Source organism: Scylla paramamosain, chromosome 49, assembly GCF_035594125.1.
Source record: "Scylla paramamosain isolate STU-SP2022 chromosome 49, ASM3559412v1, whole genome shotgun sequence".
Classification (NCBI taxonomy): Eukaryota; Metazoa; Arthropoda; class Malacostraca; order Decapoda; family Portunidae; genus Scylla; species Scylla paramamosain.
In genome coordinates, this window is record NC_087199.1 from 5,478,782 (window position 1) to 5,491,977 (window position 13,196).

At 40.0% G+C, this 13,196-nt stretch overlaps 1 long non-coding RNA gene across 1 annotated transcript; it reads right to left on the reverse strand.

Annotated features, from left to right (window-relative positions):
* Positions 1-1,080: 1,080 nt before the first annotated feature.
* LOC135095444 (uncharacterized) lies at positions 1,081-11,737 on the reverse strand. Its single transcript, XR_010264398.1, has 3 exons — positions 11,606-11,737; positions 2,086-2,193; positions 1,081-1,110 (listed from the first exon to the last, which is right to left on the reverse strand). It is a non-coding gene; the product is annotated as an uncharacterized LOC135095444 (long non-coding RNA).
* Positions 11,738-13,196: the final 1,459 nt, after the last annotated feature.

A 13,196-nucleotide genomic window follows, 5' to 3' on the forward strand; every position in this document is an offset into this window, starting at 1 on the left:
GGTATAAAGTACCTGACATGAAGTGTGTCTTGGTATGGGTGTGGCAGCGCCGCAGGCCGGTGAATCCCCAGAAAGGACAACGCCTAAACTCTCAATTCAAAATAGTCACAGCATAGCTCAGACTCAACTTGGGGAACGCGGATTCCCAGATTGACGCGCTAACCAATGCACCACGGAGGCGCTCTCTGTACCTTTTATTTAACATTTTCAAAATTTATCTTATATTCTTTATTTCTTAATCTTTTTTTTTTTTGTTGTGGAAAATAAAAATGCACTTTATACTGAAGACAGGACCGAAGCAACGTAATGTAAAGATTTTTTTCTGATGTATTATCAAAGACAGGCAGATTTATGACAGGATTTGATTTTCAGATAAATTTAATAGCAATTTTCTTATGCTATATAAACTTCTTTCAGTTGTGTGTGTGTGTGTGTGTGTGTGTGTGTGTGTGTGTGTCTGTGTGTGTGTGTGTGTGTGTGTGTGTGTGTGTGTGTGTGTGTGTGTGTGTGTGTGTGTGTGTTTATCTGTGTGTATCTGTGTGTGTGTGTGTGTGTGTGTATGTGTGTGTGTGTGTGTGTGTGTGTGAGGTTTATGTACGCATTAGCAAAGTCAAATAATTTTTTTAAATATTGTATACGTTTTTGGCAACAAGTCATTCAAAATATAGAAGTAAACTTGCAAGATTACATAAGACTCAGTGCATCCTGTCATGACATGTGGCTCTCCTGGCGTCAATCATCTTTCAGAGTAACTTGAATATGTAAATAGTCATTCACTAGGAGGATTTTTTTTTTTTTTACACAAAATATCAATTACTCAGTAATTTCAAACGTTGATTTTCATGCACAATAGTGAAGAGATGATTCTGTATATATTCAGAATTAATGGAATGTGAAAAATCAAATATTCAACGTAAATGACTAGCACTTACTTTGATGATCAAAAACTTCTGATATTGGGCTGTTTTGATCACGAACAGCTTCTTGTATTTCCTTAATTTCCAATAGGATGTTGGATATCGTTTCTAGTGTTGCCCCTGAAGCCTTTTCTGCTTCTAGTAAATTGACTACGTGCAGACCATGCTGCCACAGAAGCAACTCCAGCAGGTTCTAAGTGATGAAATAATACATTATTCTCTCTCTCTCTCTCTCTCTCTCTCTCTCTCTCTCTCTCTCTCTCTCTCTCTCTCTCTCTCTCTCTCTTTTTCTCTTTATATTTTATATCCATTCCACATGCGGTGTATTCATATATATATATATATATATATATATATATATATATATATATATATATATATATATATATATATATATATATATATATATATATATATATATATATATATATATGTGTGTGTGTGTGTGTGTGTGTGTGTGTGTGTGTGTGTGTGTGTGTGTGTGTGAGTGTGTGTGTGTGTGTGTGTGTGTGTGTGTGTGTGTGTGTGTGTGTGTGTGTGTGTGTGTGTGTGTGTGTGTGTGTGTGTGTGTGTGTGTGTACATGGGTAGATGGGCTCTACTTTCTTTCACTTCTATTTGGTCAACCTCCGTAATGCAAGAGTTAACCATAATTGACAATCCTTTATCCCTTTTTTTCTGGTAAACTGTTGAACTATTTGCTTGTTTCTGTATTTCCTTCTTCCTACTACTTGAATTCCTTTAAGATAAAGGTTTTGAGACACTTAACCTCTAATTCTGGGGAATATATATATATATATATATATATATATATATATATATATATATATATATATATATATATATATATATATATATATATATATATATATATATATATATATATATATATATATATATATATATATATATATATATATATATATATATATATATATATATATATATATATTTAGCCAGCGGTCCTCTTATATAATACACACACACACACACACACACACACACACACACACACACACACACACACACACACACACACACACACACACACACGCACACGAGTAATAAACTTTAGTACTTGGGCACAAATAGATACCAATAAACTTGCAATAGAATAACAGCGCCTGTTAATTATTGCATTAAAATTGTTACCAGATCAGGAAAATTTACCTTGGTACAGTTTTCAGAGTATGGCAGAAATCTATTCTCTACTCCAAATGGAGACTGGATGCCAACCGCCAGCGCAATGATGCAGGCCAAAAATGGAAAGGCTCGCATCTGCAAGTAGAAATGTGTGTGTGTGTGTGTGTGTGTGTGTGTGTGTGTGTGTGTGTGTGTGTGTGTGTGTGTGTGTGTGTGTGTGTGTGTGTGTGTGTGTGTGTGTGTGTGTGTGTGAGTGAATGAGTTAAGGGACTGGGTACATTTTAGCTTAATTACTCGTACTTACAATTAATTAATTTTCTTAACGAACCAGTAAAACGCCTCGGAAGGCTATTGACAAGCGGAGGCGTCAGTAATGCATCAGTGGAAGCGGTATTTCAGTAAGAGAGAGAGAAAGAGAGAGAGAGACAAAGAGAGAGAGACAGAGAGAGAGAGAGAGAGAGAGAGAGAGAGAGAGAGAGAGAGAGAGAGAGAGAGAGAGAGAGAGAGAGAGAGAGAGAGAGAGAGAGAGAGAGAGGCAATTTCAGGAAAATTGTGTTATATACCATTGGATAGGAAAGAGAGAGAGAGAGAGAGAGAGAGAGAGAGAGAGAGAGAGAGAGAGAGAGAGAGAGAGAGAGAGAGAGAGAGAGAGAGAGAGAGAGAGTAAATTTCAGCACGCAGTACATGGTGAACTAGCCTAATATATATATATATATATATATATATATATATATATATATATATATATATATATATATATATATATATATATATATATATATATATATATATATATATATATATATATATATATTAAGAATCTAGCTGAAAACTTTTCGAGAGTCGAATGGTTATGCTATATGCCGTTGGATAGGAAATCGAATTGTGCGTTCAGTGTTATGCGTTCGCTCTTGTTGAGACAACAAGTGGTGGTGATGAAGGTGTAGTTAAGTGCCTTGGATGTGGAAGTAGCGGGCATAAGAAGTACCAGTGTCCAAAGGGACGGCCGAAACCAGTGGAAGCAGTTACCGCCCAAAGAGACCTGATATATGTGGAGAATATGAATGCAGAGATACAAGAGGAGCCGCAGAAAGATGAGGGCTTTGAGCACTTCACCAGTAAGGGCACAGTGAAAGTGGAGGAAAGTCCAGAGAAGGTGATCAGAATCCTTCGGGATACAGGAGCTAACCAGAGTTTGATCTTAAGTAGTGTACTCCCATGGAATGAGGAGACCAGCACTGGCAGAGAGGTCTCATGCAAGGGTGCAGGAGGCAAGTTCAGTATTCCCCTGCACAAAGTTTGGCTGGACTGTGGATACGTCACTAGAGAGGTGACAGTGGGAGTGAAGGAGACACTACCCGTAGATGGAGTGGATATGCTGGTTGGGAACGACCTGGCTGGAGGTCGAGTTATCCCTAAACTTCAGATGGTAGACAACCCTCTGATAGGGATGACGGAAACCACCACTCCGGCAGAAGTCCCTCCCTCAACAGATGGGGAGGCAGAGGTGCCTGAATTGTTCCCAGTCTGCGCAGTGACCCGAGCGATGGCCCGGAAGGAACGCATGGACACCGAGGGAGCAACGCAGGAGGACGAAGGCCTTCTGTTCTGTTTGAGGAACCTGATGAAAAAGGAACTAACCCGGTGTACGCGTGGTGAACCGGTTGTAGGTCAGGTGGAACCCAACCTTGATTTTCTGGTAGGAAAGAGCGAGTTGATAAAAGCTCAGGAGAGTGATGAAAGCTTGAAGTCTATTTGGAATGAGGCTAAAAGGCTGGGTGAGCTTGACAATGAGTACGTGGGTTACTACGTGAATAACGGGGTATTAATGAGAAGTTGGAGGCCCCTGACAGCCCCAACCTCTGATCACTGGATGGTGAAAAGGCAGATTGTGGTGCCACGGGTGTATAGGAAGAAAATTTAGGAGATGGCACACGAAGGTAATCTGGCAGGACACCTGGGGGTCAGAAAAACCCTAAGAAAAATCCTGTGTCATTTTTACTGGCCCAGAGTGAGAGGTGATGTGAAAGAGTTTTGTAAAACCTGTGGTTTGTGTCAGAAGGTGGGCAAGCCGAACCAGGTGATTCGCCCTGCCCCCCTTCACCCTATACCTGTGGTCGACGAGCCATTCAGTAAGGAGGTGATAGACTGTGTAGGTCCTTTACCAAGGACCCGGAGGGGAAACCAGTACTTGCTGACTATTATGTGTATGTCATCCAGGTTCCCTGAGGCCATTCCCTTCAGGAGTATAAACTCTAGGAGGAGGCAGTAGGCACCTGCCGAAATGATAATTACTCCCAGTGAGGTCTAAAGCACTGTTCAGGGGGTGCTGTGAACTTATCATTAAACCCAGCTGTGACCTCACTGAACATTTCCCTTTGTGTCTCACAACACAAGGGGGCAGTCACAGCCTGCCCTCTAAAGTAAACTCTCTACCTCCACACAAAACTACAAGCACCTAATAACACACACACCCTTCACTCAAAAATTTTAAAATCATGGCGACTCCTACACCAGCCTTGGAGTCCCCATCTGGAGAGGGGACCATAAATGTCCCCAGGTCGGACTGCCTTTCCGTCGACGACCCTAAGTGTCTTGACACCCCCCTCAACTTTTTCTTCATTAACTTCTGCAACATTCAATCTGTAGAACACCACCTCTCCTCTTCTAAACCTCATCTTCTTTTCCTCACTGAAACTCAGGTGTCTGAGGCAACTGACGGTAGTCCCTTTTCTGTTCCCTCCTACTTTCTCTATCCTCATTTTCGATCCAAAGCTGGATGCTGCGTTTATGTGCGCAATGACTTAACCTGCTCTGGTGCCCACGCTCTTGAATCTTCTGAGTTTTCCACCATCTGGCTACGACTACAGAGTCATTCTCATACTAAATTTATCTGTGCTGTATACCTCTCTCCTAACTCCTCTGACTATAAGAAGTTCTTTGACTACTTAACTTCCAAAGTGGAGGACATTCTGACCCTCTTCCCTTTTGCAGAGATCTCCATTCTTGGAGACTTCAATGTTCACCACCAGCTTTGGCTTTCCTCTCCCTTCACTGACCATCCTGGTGAACTAACCCACACCTTTGCTATCTTCCATGACCTAGAGCAATTGGTGCAACACCCTACTCGTATTCCTGACCGTCTTGGAGATACGCCCAACATTCTTGACCTTTTCCTGACCTCTAATCCTTCTGCTTATGCTGTCACCCTTTCTTCTCCGTTGGGCTCCTCCGATCACAATCTCATATCTTTATCTTGTCCTATCACTCCAATCCCTCCTCAGGATCCCCTAAGCGAAGGTGCCTCTGGCGTTTTGCCTCTGCTAGTTGGGGGAACCTGAGGAGGTATTTTGCTGATTTTCCTTGGAATGACTACTGCTTCCGTGTCAGAGACCCGTCTTTGTGTGCTGAGCGCATAACAGAGGTGATAGTGTCTGGCATGGAGGCGTACATTCCTCACTCTTTTTCTAGTCCTAAACCTTCTAAACCTTGGTTTAACACAACTTGTTCTCGTGCTATACATGATAGAGAGGCCCACAAAAGATACTTAAGCCTTCCATCACCAGAATCTCATGCACTTTATATTTCTGCCCGGAACCAAGCCAAGTCTGTTCTCCAACTAGCCAAAAACTCCTTCATTAACAGAAAATGTCAAAAACTTTCAAGATCTAACTCCCCTCGTGATTTCGGGCATTTAGCCAAAAATATCTCCAATAACTTTGCTTCTTCTTCTTTCCCTCCTCTACTTCAACCAAATGGCACCACTGCTATCACATCTATTTCTAAAGCTGAACTCTTTGCTCAAACCTTTGCTAAAAACTCTACCTTGGATGATTCTGGGCTTGTTCCTTCCTCTCGTCCACCCTCTGACTACTTCATGCCACGTATTAAAATTCTTCGCAATGATGTTTTCCATGCCCTCGCTGGCCTAAACCCTCGGAAGGCTTATGGACCTGATGGGGTCCCTCCTATTGTTCTCCGAAACTGTGCCTCCGTGCCTCCTTGCCTAGTCAAACTCTTTCAGCTCTGTCTGTTAACATCTACCTTTCCTTCTTGCTGGAAGTTTACCTACATTCAATCTGTTCCTAAAAAGGGTGACCGCTCTAATCCCTCAAACTACCGTCCTATTGCTTTAATTTCCTGCTTATCTAAAGTTTTTGAATCTATCCTCAACAGGAAGATTCTTAAACATCTATCACTTCACAACCTTCTATCTGATCGCCAGTATGGGTTCCGTGAAGGCCGCTCTACTGGTGATCTTCTGGCTTTTCTTACTGAGTCTTGGTCATCCTCTTTTAGAGACTTTGGTGAAACTTTTGCTGTTGGCTTGGACATATGAAAAGCCTTTGTTAGAGTCTGGCACAAAGCTTTGATTTCCAAACTACCCTCCTACGGTTTCTATCCTTTTCTCTGTAACTTCATCTCAAGTTTCCTTTCTGAACGTTCTATTGCTGCTGTGGTAGACGGTCACTGTTCTTCTCCTAAATCTATTAACAGTGGTGTTCCTCAGTGTTCTGTCCTGTCACCCACTCTCTTCTTATTATTAATTAATGATCTTCTAAACCAAACTTCTTGTCCTACCCACTCCTATGCTGATAATACCCCCCTGCGCTTTTCCACGTCTTTTCATAGACGTCCAACCCTTCAGGAGGTAAACATATCACGCAGGGAAGCCACAGAACGCCTAACTTCTGATCTTTCTAAAATTTCTGATTGGGGCAGAGTAAACTTGGTATTGTTCAATGCCTCAAAAACTCAATTCCTCCATCTATCAACTCGACACAACCTTCCAGACAACTATCCCCTCTTCTTCAATGACACTCAACTGTCCCCCTCTTCTACACTGAACATCCTCGGTCTGTCCTTTACTTATAATCTGAACTGGAAACTTCACATCTCATCTCTAGCTAAAACAGCTTCTATGAAGTTAGGTGTTCTGAGACGTCTCCGCCAGTTTTTCTCACCCCCCCAGCTGCTAACTCTGTACAAGGGCCTTATCCGTCCATGTATGGAGTATGCTTCACATGTCTGGGGGGGTTCCACTCATACTGCTCTTCTAGACAGGGTGGAATCAAAAGCTTTTCGTCTCATCAGCTCCTCTCCTCTAACTGACTGTCTTCAGCCCCTCTCTCACAGCCGCAATGTTGCATATCTAGCTGTCTTCTACCGCTATTTTCATGCCAACTGCTCTTCTGATCTTGCTAACTGCATGCCTCCCCTCCTTCCGCAGCCTCGCTGCACAAGACTTTCTTCTTTCTCTCACCCCTATTCTGTCCACCTCTCTTATGCAAGAGTTAACCAGTATTCTCAATCATTCATCCCTTTCTCTGGTAAACTCTGGAACTCCCTGCCTGCTTCTGTATTTCCACCTTCCTATGACTTGAATTCCTTCAAGAGGGAGGTCTCAAGACACTTATCCACCAATTTTTGACCACTGCTTTGACCCTTTTATGGGACTGGCATTTCAGTGGGCATTTTTTATTAGATTTTTGTTGCCCTTGGCCAGTATCCTTCCTACATAAAAAAAAAAAAAAAGACCAGGGAAGTAATTTCAATTCTCGTGCGTTCAAGGAAATCCTAAGGGGTCTAAAGATTGAACAGAGACTGTCGAGTGCTTATCACCCTCAGTCTCAGGGTTGTGTAGAAAGATTTCACCAAACTCTTAAAAACACTCTCAGGATGTATTGTTAGGAGATGAGTGTTCAGTGGGATGAGGCATTGCCATTAGCCTTGTTCGCGTTAAGGGACAACAAGGGACGTTAAGGGATTAACATGGTGACAAAACCTGATGCTTACCCTATCCCTAGAGTTGATGATTGTATAGATCATGTGGGAAGTGCCAACTTCATAACAAAAATTGACTTGTTAAAGGGATACTGGCAAGTAGGACTCACTGAGAGGGCAAAAGCCATATCAGCTTTTGTCACCATGGATGGATTATACCAGTACAAAGTTCTTCCGTTTGGGATGAAAAACAGTGGGAGTTCTTTTCAGAGGTTAATGAACAGAGTACTGAAGGGATTGAAGGGATGTTCTGTGTATATTGATGACATATTGTTGTACACTGAGAGTTGGGAAGAGCATGTGCAGCTGCTGGAGGAAGTGTTCAGCAGGCTGGATGATGCCAACCTTACTGTTAACTTAGCAAAAAGTAATTTCGTGCAAGCTAATGTGGAGTACTTAGGTTTCAAGGTTGGAAAAGGTGAAGTGAGAACCGTGGAAGCCAAGGTGAAAGACATTGTAAATCTCCCTCCACCCACCAATAGGAAGGAGATACTGAGATTCTTTGGGGCCAGTGGATATTACAGGCGATTTTGTAAGAATTTCTCTGATGTTGCCATGCTCCTGACCAAGTTGCTGAATAAGAAGTCAAAATTTTGTTGGGATAAGCTTTGTGAGGAAGCTTTTGTGGAGATTAAGAAAATGTTAGTCAGTGCCCCAGTGCTGCGCATGCCTGATTATGAAAAAACATTTGTATTGTATGTGGACGCCAGTCAGAATGGTGTGGGTGGTGTGTTAATGCAAGAACATGAGGGAAGGGAGCACCCCATAGGCTATTACTCTAAAAAGTTGTTACCATATCAAAGGGCTTACAGCACTATTGAGAAAGAGGCTTTGAGCCTAGTGCTGAATTTGAGTCATTTTGAAGTGTACGTCAAAGGGACGGGACAGCCTGTGCAGGTCTTCACCGACCACAATCCACTCATTTTCTTGCATAAAACGAAAAACTCCAATCAGAGGCTGATGAGGTGGTGCCTGGTCTTACAGGACTTAGAGATTCACCATGTAAAAGGCAGTGAGAATATTATTGCCGATGCCTTGTCCCGCGCACCATCTAGTCGTGAGGCATCCTAATCAGGTGCCTCACGCCTCTCTTGGGAAGGGGATGTCATGTTATTGGCCGAGTTTAGCTTGAATGGGATCACGTTTTCTTAGTGTCCCCGTGTTCCGGTTACCTGCCATTCGGGCATTATCCTTATTATTGTTATAAGTAGTGTAAGGCTTATTTACCCATTTTATATCATGTAATATTATTCTGTTCATAATTTAAGTTCTATATATCTTTGTATGTATAAGGGAGGAAGTATAATTGAGGTGGAAATACGTTGAAAACGAGGGGAGCTTGAGTGGGCAACAACACATTCCAAGGAGGGGAAAGGCAGAGCGCCTTAGGTCGTGAGGAAAGGTGGAGGGAAGGCGTCTCTCAGGGAAGGATCTTGGTGTGGATTGGTGATGGAGTGAGTTTGTGGAGGTATTAGTGGTGTAGCGGTATAACTTTGATATCCAGGATCAGGTTAGTGAGTCTTTTGTGGTACCAAGAGCTCTTGTCCGCTGAAATTCGGTTGTTGAGTTGCGCCGGTGGCGCTGTTGGAAGGGGTCATAGGTCAAACTGGCAGCCATTTTGTGAGTAGAGGTTGTGGTGTTAACCTTGGAAGCTGGTGTTGTGGTGTATTGGTGATTTTGGGGATGATGTTATGGTGTTATGGGTAATCTTTGGTGATGATGGTAATCTCCTGTGAGGCTTGAGGAGGTGAAATACGGGAATTATTGGTTTATACTATTAGATAGGTAATTTCATTGCAGAAAACAGAGGATCACCTTTCAAAATAACATTCTCGACACCCTTCTACTTTTTTGCAAGTTAGCGACTAACCTCAAACAATAGAAGAACATAAGAACATAAGAAATAAGGGAAGCTGCAAGAAGCGACCAGGCTTACACGTGGCAGTCCCTGTATGAAACACACCTACCTATTTCCATCTGCTATCCCCATCCATAAACTTGTCTAATCTTTTCTTAAAGCTCTTTAGTGTCCTATCACTAACTACATGATTACTGAATCCGTTCCACTCATCTACCACTCTATTTGAGAACCAATTTTTTTCTATCTCCTTCCTAAACCTAAATTTTTCAAGCTTGAACCCGTTATTTCTTGTTCTACCCTGGTTGCTGATCCTAAGAATTTTGCTTACATCTCCCTTGTTATAACCCTTATACCACTTAAAGACTTCTATCAGGTCCCCTCTTAACCTACGTCTCTCTAATTAACCTCATTAAAAGAAGTAAAAGCTATGTAACATAATATTGATTGAGTTGATCTATCATATGGTGCTAACTTCATTACGATCGTCCGCGTAGTTCCAGAGATATTAGCGTTTGAATAGCAATACGGTCGGGCCGGGCAGAGCCGCTCAAAATGAAACTCCAACCTTCACAGTAAACTTCGTTTCGCTCGTAATTAGAATTTCTAACCACAAATGCCCCGCTTTAAATCCATGAATCGATTGCTTAAGAAGGAAATCAACGTGATAACTTTTCTCATTTTTCATTATCAGTTGGTCACAGTTCAGGAATGAGATCCCAGATAACATAACACCCTGGCGTTATAAAAACGTTAATTTGATAATGGTAGTTAAATGTCTTTGTTTATCTTACTTAATTTCTAATTTTGAATGCATTACTAATCTTGATTGAAGATTTCATAAGTAAATGATTAGGAAATCCTTTTTTCTTCGTCCCACATGGGTAATGGCTACCCGTGTGTGAAGCACACGTGTGTGTGTGTGTGTGTGTGTGTGTGTGTGTGTGTGTGTGTATATATGTATGTGTGTGTTATATAACAATGAAAATAGGAATAATAATAATAATAATGATAATAATAATAATAATAATAATAATAATAATAATAATAATAATAATAATAATAATAATAATAATAATAATGATGACACACACACACACACACACACACACACACACACACACACACACACATATATATATATATATATATATATATATATATATATATATATATATATATATATATATATATATATATATATATATATATATATATATCTGTGTGTGTGTGTGTGTGTGTGTTATCATTATTATTATTATTATTATTATTAGTAGTAGTAGTAGTAGTAGTAGTAGTAGTAGTAGTATTTTCATTCCTATTTTCATCGTCACATAACACACACACATACACACACACACACACACACACACACACACACACACACACACACACACACACACACACACGAGAAGTGTGCTTCACACACGGCTAGCCATTACCCATATGGGTCGAAGAAAAAAGGATTTCATAATAGTTTACATATGAAATTTTCATATGATCATTGATGATCAGTCTACGTAGTAATCGAAGTTTTGAACCGCATGCAACGTCCCTCTGAGGCTGACATAGATCAGAGTGGCAAATATAATGCTTGACAATTTGAGTATTAGTCTAGCTGTACAACTTTACTGGACTTCTATCAATATCGGTCTTAAATACCGTATATGTCCCCATCACTAAAGAAATCAAAAGCTACCACTGAATTCTCTTCCGTTTTCAAGAATTTCAAGTTTCGACCATAAGTTACATCCATAAGGAATGTAACATTGAATTCCACCATTATAATGCTCTCTCCATGACCCAATATGTGCCAGCAATTCAAAGCTGATTACACGGGAAATTGATGTATTAAGTCTTTATAATCTGTTATAAACTATTTCAGAGCAACATCATCACACTTACTTTGAGGTAGTGAAGGAAGTGAAGTAGTGAAGGAGTCAGTGGAGCAACGGCACAGGAAGAGTACGGTGCAGACGTGTTCTCTGTCTTCCCATCAGAGATAGTTTGTCGTGAAATTCCATACTTCAAACACAACATGATAGTGAGTGCAGTTGCCATATCTCAGTCTGCCGTCCATCTAGACGAACAAACAAAAGTACCTCATTGAGTTGCCTGGTCTATATAAAATGAATTTTACGATATATATATATATATATATATATATATATATATATATATATATATATATATATATATATATATATATATATATATATATATATATATATATATATATATATATATATATATATATATATATATATATATATACATATAATTATTATTATTATTAAATAATAATAAAAGAGATATTAAACGCACAGTAATAAAAAACTGACAGTGATCTCTTTGTCTGGCTTCTTCATCTTCGTCTTTTCTGCTTCTTTTTTTTCTTCTTTCTTCTTCTTCTTCTTTTTCTTCTTCTTCTTTTCTTTTTCTTTCTCTTTTCTTCTTCTTCTTTTACTACTACTACTACTACTACTACTACTACTACTACTACTACTACTACTACTACTACTACTACTACTACTAGCACTACTTCTACTACTACTGCTACTATTATTAAACATCGTTGAGTCGTCCCAGAAGTACAGTAGCTTTACTGAGTTGTTGTTGTTGTTGTTGTTGTTGATTTTGTTGTTGTTGTTGTTGTCGTTGTTGTGATTTTGTTGTTGTTGCTGTTGTGGTGCTGGAGGTAGTAGTAGTAGTAGTAGTAGTAGTAGTAGTAGTAGTAGTAGAAGTAGTAGTAGTAGTAGTAGCAGTAGTAGTAGTAGCAGTAGTAGTAGTAGAAGTGGTAGTAGTAATAGTAACAGTAATAGTAGTAGTAGTAGTAGTAGTAGTAGTAGTAATAGCAGTATTTTTAGTAGTAATAGTAGTAGTAATAGTAGTAGTAAAAGAAGAAGAAGAAAAAGAAAAGAAGAAGAAGAAGAAGAAGAAGAAGAAGATGAAGCCAGACAAAGAGAGCACTGTCAGTTTAATATTACTGTGAATTTAATCTCTCTAATCCTATCCAAAGCCTGCGTAAATTTTTTTAACAGCTCCTCACTCCTGACCTTACCAAGGTCATTCCCTCCCGCGCTCAGCCTCCACCTCAGAGACTTTCGCAACGAAGGCCTCGAGAACAGAGAGCTAACACAACCAGACGACTCAACAACACAAGGCACCATGTCTACATTAGCCAACCACTGCTCACTAAACTCGTCCGTTCAATAGGAACCCTGATCTGAGACTGATAATATGATAATGTATGAGTTAATTAATCAATATATTTACTCTTTTCATCCCTGTCTTCCGTGTCAGTATTTTCTTATGACTATGACTTGAAGTGTTTCAAAAGAAACATGCCAAGACATGTTAAAATGTATAATGACTGGCTCTCGGCTCTCTTTCCGAGATTATGATGAGCGTCCTTTTTTTTTTTTTTGGAGGGGGCCATTCTTTCCAACACATAAGAAATATTATTATTAGTGCTGTCATTATTATTATTATTATT